The sequence below is a fragment of the Coenobita brevimanus genome, chromosome 64, assembly GCF_032717465.1.
Source record: "Coenobita brevimanus isolate Jiangsu-jjx chromosome 64, ASM3271746v2, whole genome shotgun sequence".
Lineage (NCBI taxonomy): Eukaryota > Metazoa > Arthropoda > Malacostraca > Decapoda > Coenobitidae > Coenobita > Coenobita brevimanus.
This window is the reverse complement of record NC_137017.1, coordinates 323350-340238: the sequence shown is the minus strand read 5'-3', so window position 1 is coordinate 340238 and position 16889 is coordinate 323350.

Here is a 16889-nt window from a genome sequence, read left to right as displayed (position 1 = left end):
AGTAATTGCCCACTGTCTCCATATTTATCATACAAGTGGATCATTATTTATATCCGCGACTTTGCAGGAAATGATGAATTTAGTGGCAGTGATACTAGCCGGTACACATCAGGGAATTCATCTTGACCTGAATAAAGTCATCGGATGATAGAATGAATAAATAGAAAATAAATCATGCAATGGAATGGTATAGCCAGGCGTGTGTGTGTGTGTGTGTGAGAGAGAGAGAGAGAGAGAAACAAAGTAAAAATAATCGTGAATTTATAGGTTTCTCGTGCCTTTCTCTCACCTCCTCGTACTCTTATATAAGATGAACGGCTGTAAGACGGAGTAAGAAGCTGTAAATTAATGTGGTAAGATTTAACAGAGGACGCTGAGTTACGGGGTGAGGTCAGGAAAGTGAAAGGGCGGCTGCTGAGAGAGAGAGAGAGAGAGAGAGAGAGAGAGAGAGAGCTAATCCGGGTGCATAGTGATGTGTAATTGAGAAGGGAATGTGTGTGTGTGTGTGTGTGTGTGTGTGTGTGTGTGTGTGTGTGTGTGTGTGTGTGTGTGTGTGTGTAGAGGAAGTGTGTGAGTCAGCGTTGTAGAGGTGCATAGTGTGAGGTGTTATATATTAGTATTTATGATGAGAGAGAGAGAGAGAGAGAGAGAGAGAGAGAGAGAGAGAATGGTGACTCAGATCATTGTAGGGGAGCTGAGTGTGAGGTTTCGTGTTTGAGTGTGTGCTAATGCACGTGTATGTGTTAACATGCGTGCTTTCTTGTGTTTGTATGCGTATGTACGTGTTTGAGTGCAGGTAGCCTATATGTATCCGTGCATGTATACGTTGGCCATGTATGTGTGTATGCTTGTGTAGGTGTATGAATTTGTGTAATGCGCTCGCACGCATTTGTGTGGGTCTGTATTTGTGTGTGTGTGTGTGTGTGTGTGTGTGTGTGTGTGTGTGTGTGTGTGTGTGTTTGTGAATAAGATACAGGCTTTATCCACGTAAGTGAATGAAGGAGTAATTATGTGTATATACCTGAGTGAGTGAGAGTAAAAGTGAATGTAAATGTGTGTAAACATGATAGACTAGGTCGTATAAGAGTGAGTAAGCATATATGTATGCATGAGTGAGTGAGAGTAAGCGTGGGTGAGGGAGGAAGAGTAGACTCGTGTGTAAGGATGAGTGAGTGAGAGTAAAAGTGAGTGAATGAGTGAGCAAGGGTGACCTGGCAGTACAAAGGTGACAAGGGTCATGGTGGGTCACGACTCATGACCTCATTCATGGAGGAGGAATGAGAGAGAGAGAGGGGGGGGGGAGAAGGAGGGGGAGTTGGAGGTGAGATAGGGCATGCAGAAGAGCGGTGATTGGAGAGTGGAGAGAAGGTATGGAAGAGTGGATGGGAGTATGGGGAGGAGGAGGAATAGAACAGAGTGGATAGGGAATGGGGAGGACGGGAATGTGGAGATAAAGGGAAGGTATGGGGAAGAAGAGGAATAAGGATATAGAGAGAAGTGAATGGGGGTGGGGAAGGGAAGGGGCGAGATAAGAAGAGAAAGGGAGGTATGGAGTGAAGGGAAGGATTGTGAGAAGGGGAAGGGATGAGGGACTATTGAGATGAAGGGTGGGTAGAGGGAAGGGAGGAAGGCGTAGGAGGGACGGAGGATGAAGAAGAAAAGGGAGAAGGGGCATGTGCTCCCCCTGGAAGGTCACCCCTCCCCCCATTTCCCCCAACTCTACTTCCTGTCTCGGTAATCATGTCATGCGGCTTCACACACACACACACACACACACACACACACACACACACACACACACACACACACACACACACACACACACACACACACACACACACACACACACAGCTCTGTTGGGTGGAAGGCCAGGCGAGGCTAGGATACAGGATGTTAAACCGATAACATGCATGTATTTCATTAGAGAAAGGTCCTTGCCTATAGTCGCGGCGCGCAACTCTGGGGTTATTATTATCGTGCTTTGGCAACTTACCATTGAAAAGTGCGTCTGATTTTGTGTATGAGACTCATGTGATTCCTGTATAATATGGTCGTGTATAATAATATTCGTATATAATATATTCGTGCATAATAGCATGATTCGTGTACAATATGATACGAAGTCGGACGCACTTTTGAATGATAGGTTGCCAGGGTACGATAATGACAACCTCAGAGTCGTGCACCACGACTATTTTTGTGATAGGCGCAGGCAGATAGATAAATAGATTGATTGATTGATTGATCGATCGATCGATAGGTAAATAGGTAAGTAGGCAGATAGGTCAAAATAATGTACTGTACATCGTAATAGACAGGTTGGTAGGTAGGTAGATAGAAATAATACGGTATATATATATATATATATATATATACATACGGTATATAGTAATGCTTCTTGAGAGAGAGAGAGACAGGGAGATTCCCATTCTCGAAAGCCAGAGTCTACGGCATTAAGCAGCCGAGTTTCAAGAGATTCTGGTTTAGGGCAACAGGTGGCGACACATACAGACCACATGCTTTCACACACACACACACACACACACACACACACACAACCAGCGTAAAAACCACAGTTCATGGATTTTTCTCAATACATCACTACTAAACATTACGATGGTACGAACGTGGAAAGTTAACAGTGCGGAAACTTACGATCACAATCCGTGTATCAGAAATCAGTAAAAATAAGCAGTACTGTAAGTTGCACGGTGAAGAGGGTGAGTGGGTTAACGAGGGTGTTGTGTTGTGTTAGGGTCGTTATAGTGTTGCGTTGAGTAATTATGTGAGTTTTGTGTTGCGTTGGTGCTGGCGTAAGGAGGTCTCCCACTTCCTTGAACAGTGCGCGTTGACCCTTTCTCTCCCGTGACACATTTCTCGCTTTATTCTTTCCACCTGGAGAAGACGACTGTTAATGAAAGGATTTAGTGAAAGGTGTATCTATTCCTGCGGTTCCAGAAGTTTTCCCCAGGTTGAGTAAAAGTGTCTGGAGTCAGTAGAAATAGAGCAAAGACCGTCATCAGATTAGGTTAAATGGTTTACGTTTGATGAACTATAGGCCCGTATAGGGTGCACGTTACCCCCCCCCCCCCTTCCGAATTATAACTTTTTTGTATTTTGTTCTTGCTCCTCCCAGGCGATTTTACTTAGCTTTAGGGAGGTATGTTGTCGTTAAAGGGACTGATGAAGATGGCCTACTCGCACTCCATCTCCTCAATCTCTCACTCTAATACACTCTCCACGCGTCCTATTCATCTCGGAAACCTCATTCCCATTCTTCTTTACCTTTCTCATATTCGTGCCTCTCTTAAGCTCAGTAAATCATTTCGTGCACGTGTTGCAAGATTTAAAAAAAAAAACTATTGCATTATATAAGTTAAAATCTTCACAACGATGGATCTTTTTTTTTTAGTTGAATATTGTAGATAATCTGGCGTTAGCAAAAGATCCCCCCTCCCCCCCAAAAAAAGAAGATCGTAGTGAATGGGTCAAAGGAGATCGTAGCCTCACAGTTACGAAACAATCTCCCCGAAGCTGAACAGGATCGTCAGAGGGTGGCAAAAATTATAGCAGTCCGTCGTCATTGTGAAGGGATTCAGTCTGGATGGCACTGCAAGACTCCAATCAAACAGATGAAAAAAATAAAGTTTTGGTTTTATCAGCACAGTGTAAGCGTTTGGTCTGATCAGCTGAAAGTACTCTAAGATTGCTAGTTTCTTCATGTTCGCTAGATATGCCTGCCAGATTAGTCGAAAGGGTTTGATTATCAGAGAGGGTTGTTGTAATGAAGGGAAGGGAAGGGAAAGGAAGGGAAGGCAGGGGAAGGGAAGGGAGGAGAACAGAAGGAAGGGTAATGGAGGGGAGGGGAGGAGAGGAGAGGACAGGACAGGACAGTTAAGGGGAGGGAAGTGATGACGAGGGGAGTAAGTTGAGGGAATTGAAGGAAGGGGAGTGGAGAAGGTTGGGGAAGGGGCTTAGTGGTAAAGGACTAAATAGGGCGAGGGTGGAGTGGCTTGAGAGGGAGGAAGAAGAGTACCCTGGTATGATAGGGTAGGTGGAGTAGTTTAGGTAGGGTGAAGTGGTCGGGTGATGTGGAGTGGGTAGGATGAGATAAGGGCTTTAGGTTAATGAATTGTAATGGGAGTAAAAGTCAGGAGATGAGTTTTGTAGCTATAGACCCAGACTACAGTGCATTACGAGAAGTAGACAGTAATAGCAGAGAAACCTTCTGATGAAACCGTAAAAAAAAGTTACATGGATCTCTCGCAGCATTTGCCGTGAACCTTTAGGTTTCATCGAGTCTCCTGCTAGGGAGTTGGCTGCAGTTTTTCTGTTTTTATTTATTCTCGCCATGTCCAGACTTTTATGGCGGGGCTTAGGATAGCTGTGTTGAACTGAGAGCGTTAGATCATAGGCTGTAATCCTTCACTGACCTCCCCCTTTCCTTCCACAGCATGGGAGGAGCTGCTAGTTTGAATTGAATTGGTATATAGCAGCAAAAATATACTAAAAGAAAAGTAATTGCAGAGAAGAGCTACAGTACTTCAGAGGCCAGGACGATTTATATACCCAGCCCTTTGCGGCCGTAATGTTTGTATACTGTATATCTGGACAACCGACTCGTGAGGCTCCATTTAGATAGATAGGTGGGTGGAGTGTGCAGTGAGTAGGTGGGTGAATGAAGTGGCCAGAGGGTGATTTGGGTACGAGAGGTGGGTAGTAGGGGAGGTGGGTAGGGATGAAGGTGGAGAGGTCGGTAGTTATGGAGATGGGTAGGTGTAGAGGTGGAGAGGCGGAGAGGAAGAAAGGAGGATAGTTGTGGAATTGGCAGAGGGTGGACAGGTGAGGAATTGGCAGACGGTGGAGGGGATGGAAGGGTAGAAAAACAAAGGAAAGGAGAGAAAATAAAAGGAAGATAAGAAAAGAAAGACAAGAGCTGGGGAAATGGAGAAAATAAGATGGGAATCAAATGGAAAAGGAGAAGAAAGGAAGAGAGAAAAAAGGGAAGTTAAGGGAAAGTAAGGGAAGAAAAGGAAAGGGAAATTATATGAAGGGTTGGTGTGAACGACTGATGTGACCCAAACAAAGACGATGCACACCTGCAAAACTCACGCCACTAATAAGGCACTGCTTTCACTTTTTTCAGTCGGGTTTTTATTATATATTTTAAAGAAGTGTGTATTTTCGGAGTATTCATGTTGTTTTCTATAGTTTCTTCCCGGATAATAACAAAAACGGCTCTGGCTTGATTTGTGATTCATAATTGCTGTTTGTCGCTCTGGATACACCTGAATGTGAAGTAGGTATAGTGTATATTGTCATATTATCCTAGCCCAGGGCGGGTGAGAGCCATCTTTGTTTCTGTCCTAGTCCTTATTTTACTGCCAGCTTCGAGTGGACTTTTTGGCGGATGAGGGAAGATTCCACTTAGTTTTAAATGTTTCCTTCTCGTTGTCTAGAAATACCAGGTGCAGGCTCCCGTTAGACAGTTGCCTGGTACTGTGTTGACCATCCAGCCTGCTGCATTTGTTCCCGTCCACCTTCTCTCTTATGTTGTTTCGGATATGTAAGATAATATGTAATATACGGTGTGTATAATAATGTACAGGAACTAAGAACAACGGTACCAGTTTGGATTTATTTATGCAGTTAGGTTTAGTGTTTTTAGTTAACATTACAAGATATATGAATTAGGCATTTGTGTAACTAGTTTGGTTCTAGGGTCTGAGATACAGCTAAACAACAGCATTTTTTACACAAGCTTCCATTAACCATTTGACTCCTCTTGATGGAGGAAAATCGTCCAGTAAAGTAAAAAGTGCTGTGATATTAGTAAAAGAATTACCAGTACTGTTTTCATCGGTGGCTAATTGGAAAACTAATGTCTGCTGGTGCGTTGTAACGGGTGAAAATATTCAAGTATGATTTTTTTTTTTTCCAATGTCGTTCGTAGTTTACATGGAAAAAATTTATACCCAGATATCGAAACTGTATAATTACGTCCAGTGTGCAAAGTAGGAAGGTTTTGCTTGTTTTGGACCCTACCTTACCGCATGTTTAGTAGGAAAATAGGTTTGATGATGATGATGATGATGGTATAAGAGTGGTTTGGAGGTGTACGTGCTTTGACCATGGAGCTGCCCACGGAAGGGTGAAAGTTGCGGGGCCTGTGTGTTTGGAGGGAGGGGTGACGGGGGAGGGGAACCAGGTAAGGTGAGGGAAACAAAGGTGATCTGACCTGGCGCGGCCTCCTTAGGTTACCCGGTGTTTTCTTCCAGGTAAAATCAATCAGTGGCCCATGAGACCAGATGTTATGGATTTACTCTGACCGTAGGCTATTGTAGTAAGGTCAGACGAGTGTATAGTGTGGATTTTACAGGACCTTTGGGTTGTATTGTGGTATATAAGGGCGGGTGGTTTGTCGTTCCTGATCACGAAATTTAGACATAGATGTTTTGAGATTTTATTAACAGTATTGTGCTTTGGACTTCACATTACTGTACTCCTTTCGATTTGGTGGAGAGCAGTATCCTGTGAGAAGAGGGGTCTGTTACTGATAAAGAACAGAAATATTTGGGAATCTTTTTTGTGTATGCCACTCGGAATCGTTTCTAGGATTTACCTCACAGTAAAAGGTGGAACTTGAGGAAAGAGGATAATAACAGTTGGCCCATGCTATATCTATCTTGGAAGATAGGCGTAGGGAATAAGATAATGATAGTAAAATAGGCTTCCTCTGTCCTACCGAACCCTGTGTTAGGAGTACTGGTGATGGCTTTGTGGCCCCTCCCTTCACTAGACCTACCGCCACCCCTCCCTACTATGAACACCCCGGCCCTTCCCCCCACCACCACTGTCCCTATGACACCCCCATGGCCCTTCAGTCCTCAGTTCCTCACCCTCCTGTCGCCCCTTTTTATCCCCCTCTGCCCATCACCCAGCCCCTCAGCTCCCCCACCTCCACCCCTCCCTCTCATCCCCAACCCCTCCTCTCCTCCTTCCCCTTTCCAATCACCTCAGACGCCCCACACACACACCATGGCCCCCCCTTGAGACGATACAGGCTGCCGAAGATCAATATCCCAGTAAGGTGTAGGGGAAAATATCGACGAGAGGTAATTGTCTTTAGTTTCCCTCATAAAGCCCCTCCTGCTTCTATATATTCCTGTTTTCTTCTGGCCTGTATTCCCTGTTCTTTCTCCTTTCCTGGTTGTCTTTTTTCATTCGCCTTTTCCTCTCGTGCTGTGTATTTTCCCTCCCTTTTGTCGTTCATTTAGCTCGTCCTATTTATTCATATTGGATTGCAAGAATATAAGCAAAGAATATGATTGCTGAAGGCCGGCTGCTCCTGTCAAAGAATGCGTTCCCGAGAATGAGACAAGGACAACGAAGAAGGCTGTCCCATTTCCACCAAACCTTCGTGCAGAAACCTGGTCCTCTCCAGCTACATTCTGCTTCTTTCTCTATCACTTTCCTATAACCGTTTTATTTAGTTCTTGTCTTCAGTACTTTCCTCTGTACATCTCCATTGGTCGGTGTAAGTATATCTTCACCTCCTTTGTCATCCTCGTCTTCTTTTCGTAGTGTCACCCTACCCCTAGACAGGCGATGCAGAGTTTAAGCTAGATCCGCATTGCATTCAACGTGTTTGAATATTTCTTGTACCCTACCCCTGTTATTGTTTTTTTTTTTCAGTTGGGTCTGTGCCTCTCACCCTTTGTATTCTTCAGTCCTGTTACATTGTCCCATTTTTCCCCATGGCCGTAATTAGCTTTCTTTATCATCTTTAACTTTTGTCTTCTGTTTTCTTGGTTTTCCTCGTTCTTGCCCTCTGCATTTCCCGTATCTTATCCTTTGTATTTGTTGTCATTCCTCCCCTCTGTCTCTCCTTCTCTCCCCCCTCATCACCATTTCTCCCCCTTATTGCTTCCGCCACTCTCTTCACCCCATTTGCCGTTCTTCCAGAGTGTCTCCCTCCCTTCCCAAAATTATCGATTCCTACTCTCCCTTTTCGTCTCCTTTCCCTCTTCCATTCTCCCTTGTGGCCTTCCCTCGCGCCATCCTCCCTCCCTACCTCCTTCCTTCCATCTTCCTCCAGCTTTCCTCTCCCCATCCGCCTTCCCTGCCCACCCTCATCTCACCTTACCTCCCCTATTCTCCTTCCATACCTCCTTCTCTTACTCCACCTCCTCCATTCTCCCTCCTTCTCTCCTCTCCTTCCTCACTGCTCCCTCTCCTTCCTTCCAACTTACAGTACCTCCACCCATCCTCCCGCCCTTGTCCTTGCTTACTTCCTATTTTCCTGCGGTTCACCCCCTGTCCTCTCTCTCTCTCTCTCTCTCTCTCTCTCTCTTGTTTTATTATTTCGTATTTTGCTGTCCTAGTTTTGACTCGTAGAAATATTTAGTTAGTTATAACCTGCCTTATAGCAGACAAATCTTGCTGTTTGGGTACATTTACACTCCTATGTACTCCCTCTCCACCTTTGTACTCCTCCATCAACGTCCCTTCCCTCCGGCCACTCCTTTCTTAGCTTCGTACCTTAACCTTACTCCCCTCCATACCCCTCCCTCCCTTCTTCCTATCCTTCTGCATCCTCCCTTCCTTCCGCTCTGCCACACCTTTCTCCCTCCGTACTTAACCCCTGTATCTTCCTTTTCTTTCCTCACCTGTTTCTCCTTCCCTTCCACACCCCCACGCCTCCCTAGGGTTTCCTCTTCAGCGTCCTCTCTCCATATACCTGTCAGTTTTTTCTCTTCCCTCCTTCCTCCCTCCCCATTATCTGTACTCCCCTCCTCCCTCCATATCCTTCCGACTCACTTTTCCTCTTTCCATTCCCCCTTCGGGCTCCCCTCCCCCATCTGTTTTTCTCTCGTACTCCGTCTTCCATTTCGTCTTCCATTTGTCTTCTCTTCATTCGTCCTTTTCCCTCCGTCTCTCCAGCTCTTCTTGTATTACCTCTGTTCGTTAGCGTCCCCGTGCTCCTTCTTTGTATTTACATCTTTCAGTCCATCCCATTGCTTTCTCCCCCAGATCTCGCTTTCTCCAGCATACATCGCTTTCCTTTTCTCTCCCTCTCCCCAAAGCCCTTCTCCATTCCCTTCCCTTTCTCTCAGCTTCTCCAGCCCTCCTCCTCTTCAAATCATCCATTTCCTTCCATTTTGTCTCCCCCTCTCCAGATCCTCCTCCATTTCCTTTTCTTCAGCTCCTCCTCTATTCCCCGCTTTTCTCTCCCCCTCTCTAGCTTCCCTCTCTCCAAGCCTTCTTCCTTTCCCTCCCTTTTTTCTCCCTCTCTCCTCCCCCCCACTCCTCCCCCCCATCATCAAGTGGGTAGAGACGCCACCTCCTCCTCCTCCTCCTCCCTTTTCTTCCACGACCGACCCACCAGTCAGTTCGCTTCGGTATCGGTGCGTGTACGGAGTGCGTTGACGTGTTCCCTTCTGTGTATCTGTGGCGACATCCTCCCTTCTGTGGCGCTGTAAGAACGGCAGGTGGAGGTGGAGCGGTCTAAGTACTGTCATCCTCACTGCTGGAAGGCGTGTCATCGTCCTCAGCACTAGTGGAATAGTTAGTGTCTGGGAGTACTGGTCCCTGGAATGGTGTACTGGAGTAAAGAATGGTATTGGGGCGTGTTATGGTGTGTTGGCGTACTCGAATGTGGAATGGTGGCGTACTGGAGTGTTTACAACTGGACTGAGGAATGATACTGGACTATGGAATGCTATATTAGGCTTTGGAATGGTACTGAGATGTAGTATGGTATATTGGATTCTGGAAGGGTGTGTTGGAGTACTGAAGGTGGATTCACAAACATGTAAGAGTATTTCCCAACTGTAACCAGATTTGTTTTTCAAGGAAGACTGAGAGACAAGGCAGTATGTTGCAGTTCCCCGTCATTGTCCTTCCTACGAATATAAGTTGCGACAGGGATTTAATTGTAAGCTTATTTGTAAATCTGAGCTCCAAACTGTGGATGGAAAGTGACTTGGTATTGGGCCGTAGGATGATGTGTTGGAGTGCTGAACTGGAATGGCGCACTAGATTATATAATGGTGTTTGGCAATGGAGTGGTATTTGCGTACTGGAATGGAATGGTGTACTAGAATACAGAATGGTGTTTGACAGTGGAATGGTCTTTGCTTACTGGAATGGAATGGTGTGCTGGTCTGAGGAATAGTACCGGATTGTGGATTGGTGTTTGCCTACTGAAATAGAATGTTGCACTGGACTGATGAGTGATGCAGGGCTGTGGATGCTGGAATATAGCATAATGGAATGTGGAAAGCTTTGTTGGCGAATAGAGGTGTACTGGGCTCTGGATTGGTATTCTGGAGTGGAATTAGGCGGATCGATGGCTAGAGACTGCCGACATTTAGATGGGCTGGTCGCGTGGAATATTCATCGTCTTCTGTGGAGTGGAGTGGAGTTGTGTTATTGATGACCAGTAGTAGCTGTAGCCCCAGGCTCATGTGAAACGTGAACCCGATGGACTGTAGGCTGAAGAGGGGGTTGAGGGACATTTGTATAATCGGGCAGTGGGCCCGTCTGGTCTTATCGGTGCCACCAGGTGAAGGCGTCCCTCTCCAGCACTTGTCTGTGGCTGGGGAGTATAAACACTCCTCATTGTTAAGTTATGGATGTGTTTTTAAATATTAGAGTTCAGTTCAAGTTCTCCTGTAAGTTACAGGAAAACGGCAGATTAGCTTTGTAGGTGGTACTGAAACTTTGTCTGTCAATTCTGTAAATCACTATGGTGTTAATTGCTTAAGATAACGTAAAGGAACGTCTAGTTAGGAAGAAGACTTATTTTACCAGTGTGTTGGCAGGTGAAGTGGTCATCATCATCATCATCATCATCATCACCGGCATTGACGGAGATAAAGTGCGAATCGGTTGTTTTTGGATTTCAAGAATGCGGATCGATGACTGTGGATCGATAAAGGCGTTGGCATTATGCCGGACGGACTTTGGATCAGTAGTGTGGCCCGTCTCGATTAATCCATTAATTGGTGGTGTTGCTGTGCAGCTGACAGTTTTGGAGTGTGGTTGTGCGTATCGACGGATCGGGAGTACCTTGGCGTTAACAGTAAGGTGTAAAATCGTAAAGGCGGACGGCTTTAGAGTGCCATGTCGACCGAAAGTGAGGACAGACAGCGGGGAACTAGTATCTTGTTAGTGTTGGCTTTAACATGGAGATTCGACGGTTTTGAAATGGTTCTTTAAAGTGACATTTAGAATCGTCAGTTCGAGAGTGGGGTAAAACCGAGAGTGCCTCAGGGAGTGGTGTATTTGCCGGACCTAAGTGTGTTGTTTTGATCGTAATTTTGGGTGTGGTTTGTTGGAGGAACGTTAAGATCGACGATTACGGATAAAATATGTTTTGTGTTAGATACTGTTGTAAGGAGGTGCAGATAATTCGCCTGTAAGTGGTGTGTTGGCTAGAAATAGTTTGATGTTTCGATGGAACAGGCAGTGTGAACTAGTAGAGTATTACCAGAGCTAGATGATGGAGTTTTGAACACTTCTGTTAGAGCCTATGGTGTGATGTAGTGTGGGTGGGTAATAATGAGTGATTGTGGTGTGAGAGACTGGTATTGTGTGGTGTGGTGTAGTGTGGTGTGGTGTGTGGTATGGTGTGAGAGGGTGGTACAGTGTGGTGTGGTATGAGAGGGTGGTATGATGTGTGGTGTGGTGTGGTTTGGTATGGTGTGGTGTAGTGGTGTGTGGTGTGGTGTGGTTTCATACCGAACTAAGACATGCTGTTGCTGATGTGAACCTTTATATAGCTATACTTGAGTAACAGTGTCATCGCGATCGCTCCTCGTATAGGCAAGTCTAATAAACAGCCGACAAAAGAGAAAGGTTGATGGGATGTAAAGAATATCAAGGTGAAAATGGCAGACGCTATAAAAGCCTAGAGAAAGAGGACTGCTAATGGCGAGTTTGGCTGTGGAATAGTAATGAGTGTTGGGGAAAGTAGAAAGATGACTGGCTGGGAGGAAGAGTGAAGAGAGTCTGCCTGGGAGGAAGTCTGAGTAGAGCCTGTCTGGGAGGAATAGGGGGAAAGGGGAAGAGTCATTCTGGGAGGAAGAATGAGCAGCGTGTCTGGGAGGAAGAATGAGAAGAGTGTGTCTTGGAGGAAGAGTGAGACGAATATCTGAGAAATGTTAAATCCAGTTTAGTACGAAGGTGTAGTTTCGTTTTTATTCTAGCTCTATCCAGACGATTCTGTTCGCCTTAAGGAAGACCCTTGATAGTGAAGGGGGTTGGACTTTATCCCCTTTAATTCCTTCAGATCCATTACAGCTTTATTTTATTTTGTATTTTTCCTGCTTCCAGGCGATGATATTTAACATAGAAAAGACGTATCTTAGTGAGGAGTTAACCCCCTGACCACTTCGACGACTCTGCTCATTCTTTGTATCTCCCGGTCATTTTATTCTGCGTAGGGACACTTCTCATTCTCGAGGTATTGGAAGAATCCTGTCTCTGTCTTAGCTACAGAAGTTTGGTAAATCCAGTTCATGACCTTCTTTAGCCCCTTCACTGCAGGAGGTCACCCACAAGTTGCGTAAGCAGCAGTTGTCTAAATGAATAAAACAAGACTTCATTACACTGAAAAGGTGGTGATGTGTATGAACTGTGAGTAGTGTGTCAGAGGAGAGAGAAACGTTGGTGAAGAATACATACGAATGTGTGTGTGTGTGTGTGTGTGTGTGTGTGTGTGTGTGTGTGTGCGCGAGAGAGAGAGAGAGAGAGAGAGAGGGAGGGAGGGAGGAGGTAGACGTAGGAGAAGCATTACGCTATCAAGGATTTAGATAGGAATGTCTTGAAGAAGTGAAAGGAGTCTGAGAAAAGTGTAGGATGTTTGCAGCTTAAGAAAGACGGAAAGAGATGTGAGTGACAGAATACGGGTAGAACAGGTAGGAGTATCAGAAACGTAATAAAAGTGTTGTCTGACGTGGGAAGTAGCGAAGTGAAAAATTGTCCGGGAAACTGGAAACTAAAGATGAGAGAAAGGAGGAATGAATAATGGCCTAAGTGACTGTGAGTAATGGAGAGCGTTGGAGAAAAAGGAAGTAGAAATTGCGTGAGAAATACCAGAGAGGAGTAGAAATTATCAGAGAAGACTAGGGAGGGTTATTTTCAAAGAGGAAATGAATGAAAAAGTATTAGAAGTGACAGAGTATGGGAAAAATGTTGGAGAAGAAGCAAATTAAAAGTGATGTCAGAGATAAGAAGCAGTAGAGAGGAGTGAAGAATGTGGGGAAAATTAGTGTTCAAGTGCCAGAGCAAAGAGAAATGATTGGGAAAAATGGCGGAATTTAAGAGGACTAAGGGAAGTGTAAATAGAGAGTCAAGAGGATAAGATGGGACGGCAGGGTGAAGGGAAGAGAGAGAGAGAGAGAGTCGAAGGAGTGGTGGAAGGGGCAAGGGATCTGGGGGTGGACAGGACAGTAGGGTACGAATAAATAAGGTACTGGGGAGGGTTTTAGGATAGAGAGGCGGAGGGGGAGGAAGGAGAGGGGAAGGGGGATAGAAAAGAGAGTAGGAGAGGAGAGGGGGAAAGGGTAGGGAGGGAAATGGAGAGGAGAGGGGGAAGGGTCGGGTGGGAAGTGGTGAAAATGGTATGAGAGGATGGGGTGGTGAGGAGAAGGTTGGATGTTGGTTGAACGATAAGGGTAAAGTGGGAGGAATAAATGGAGAGATTTTTTTAGGACTAGAGAGAATGAGAAGAGAACAAGGATGGACACGGTGGGGAGTGGAGGGGAGGGGTGGAGGGGTTAGGGAGGTAGGACAGGGTGAGGGTGACCGCCGTAGAGGTAGAATGGGGAGGGTTTGTTATTTTGTATATAGTAGTGCTTTAGTGAAGAGACGAGTTAAAAAGGAAGAGTTGGGGCCGGAGGGTAGCTGAGACTATGAGGATGATCGGTAGATATAGTAACTAGTAAGGATGGACGACGATAATTTGGGAGGGACGAGTAGAGGTGAGGATAGTTGAGAAGGAATTACGATAGTTAAGGAAGGACGAAGACAGCTGCAGAGGAGGAGTGAGGATAGTTAAGGGACGAATATAATTGTTAAGAATAGTTGAGGAGGGATGGAAATGGTTGAAGAGGAATGCGGATAGAAAGATGACGTTAAATAGGGAAGAACGAGGATTGGAGGTGAGGATAGATAAAGCGGGATAGCTGGTGAATGGTGGTGATAGTTGAGAAGGGACGTTAAGGAATTCGCGTCGGTTGAGGATAGGTACGGCACACGTGGGTTGACCTTGACTGTGTTATGGTGGCCACTCTACCCTCCACCACACCATCCTCACTCTCCTACACCACACCGTCACCACAGCTGAACTTACCAGACTCACTCACACCACACCACAACCACATTTGGTCACGCAGTAGCCTACATCACTACTTTTTCATTCACACCGCTCTCAACATCCTACTTACTCACTCGTACCTGCTCTACACCATCACATTTATTAGGCCACACTTATCACCACACTTATAGTTCACATTACACCACACCACACCACCACCCTCATGCCCATGCTACATACGCTTGTACACCGCACTTCACTACTTCATCCTTGCTACAAAACCACATTCAGAGGAGTACATTTGCGCCAACGCCACAGACGATGCACACCCCACTGTATTTACACTTAACCCCCCATTCATCAAACCATCGATACCAGACTACCACAGTTATCAACCACACTCACACAGCCACCACTTCCTTGGCATACTTAATAATTTGGCTGCGAAATACGATTCTTGTATTTTAATCCGGCTAATGTTAGACGATTTACGACAGCTCACGTAACACCTCAGCAAAATGGGTAAAAGCTGTCTCGATGTTGACTGAAAATAAAGAACTTTGTATTCTATTCTCGCGTAGCGGCAGACGGCTAAGAGAAACCTACAGCATCCCGAGGGTAAAGGCCGTCACCACACCCATCACAATACATACCCAGCCACACCTTTCATTTGGTAGACTTTGGGGGTGGACAATTTTTGTATTGTTTATCTGTTTTGTGTGTGTGTGTGTGTGTGTGTGTGTGTGTGTGTGTGTGTGTGTGTGTGTGTGTGTGTGTGTGTGTGTGTGTGTGTGTGTGTGTCTGCGCGCGCGCAATATCTTTCACAGCACCACACTCAACCTTCATCACACGCTGCCACCACCTCTCTACGTACTATGATACCCCTACCATCCACCCTAACTCACCCTGGCTAACACCCTTCCACTTTCCCTCCAGCATATCACCACTCCGTTTACTTTGACACACACCGGTACCAGCCTGCCTTCTCTGACACTAATCACTTTATACCACCATCACTATACCTACATTCTGTTACTTTAACCTTTCCCCCGTTACTTACCCTCACAAACACCCTACCGCTTTCCCCTGTATCATCCTCACTTTGTTTATTCCGACACACACCAGCCTCCCCTGTCTGAGACTAATTTTTTTTTTTACACCACCCTCACTATACCCGTTCTTTTACCTCCTCCATTCCCCCACTAATTCATGACAAACACCCAGTCACTTTCCCTTCATCGCTGTCAGTTTATTTATTCAGAGTTCAGACACACACAAGCCAACTTTGTCTGACACTAAGTATTTTACACAGCCATTACTATACACCTTTATATCTCTACAATCTCCCTCCCTCTCTTCACCCTGATAAACACCTAACCACTTTCCTTCATCTTCGACATTTTGTTTATTCTGACACACACCAGCCTACCCTGACTGGCATTAATCACTTTCTCCTCTCAGTCTTCTCTGAATCACTGTAGCCGTCACTTGCTCCCGCTAATATCGTCACTGCTATGCCCCCTTCTAGCAGCAACAGCCTCACTTTCCCCTGCATCAGTGTCACCTCCCTTCCCCTTCTGCTTGTGTTATCATCATATGTGTCACTATTACTTAACGCTATCACGTATGCTACCATCATTTATTTCACAACTATTCTTGCCACCATTCATCTTACTACCATTTCTCTTCACATACACCACCATCACGCCTCTTTCTTATCACCATCACTTCTTTCTCCTACCATCATCACGTTCCCTGCCTTTGTGACTCATTACTCATACCATCATCGTTTTCCTTATCACTGTTACTTTCTTGGTAGTATGCAACAGACACTTTAACCCTCTCCACTGCTGTCGCTCCACTAATGATATATCTCAAGACATCTTCGTTCACCTCTGTCATGTCGCTTAACGATGTCATTGCCACTGCCATCGCCGTGTCGCCACCCCTACCACTATTAACACCCACCTCCATTGTCAATATAAACCCCTGCACTATCATTAATGTGGTGGCTGTTACCATTGTCACTCCCAGCTCCACATTACAACACCACGGAGGCAGTCCCTTTTCATTCATACCCCACCACAGCTTCACTTTACTACGATCGCACTCACTGCTATACTCGCACCACACACTTCTGCACTTGCACCTCGCACTACTGCGCTCACACCACTTACTGCTTCACTCGCACCACTCACTACTACACTCGCACCACTCACTACAACACTCGCACCACTCTGGCACCCTTAACCGAGCCACTGCCCGTCACTGCCTTACCTCTTATCACTACTACTTTTGTTTGTTACTTACCCACCACTGACACTATTCTACTTCTTATTCCCCCTGTCACCAGCCCCGACTACCATTCCTCTCTCACTATCACTACCGGTCCTTGTTCCTGCCATATCATTAGCAGTTTTTCATACAGTGGCCACAGTTGTGATGTTAGGTAGGTAGAGCATTGTATTAGCAGGAGGGGAGTTTGAGCAGGCAGGTAGAGAGTTAACTTTCTCCACTACTACTGCCCCATTCCTGTCGCTGCCACAACTACTGCAGCTACTGTTGT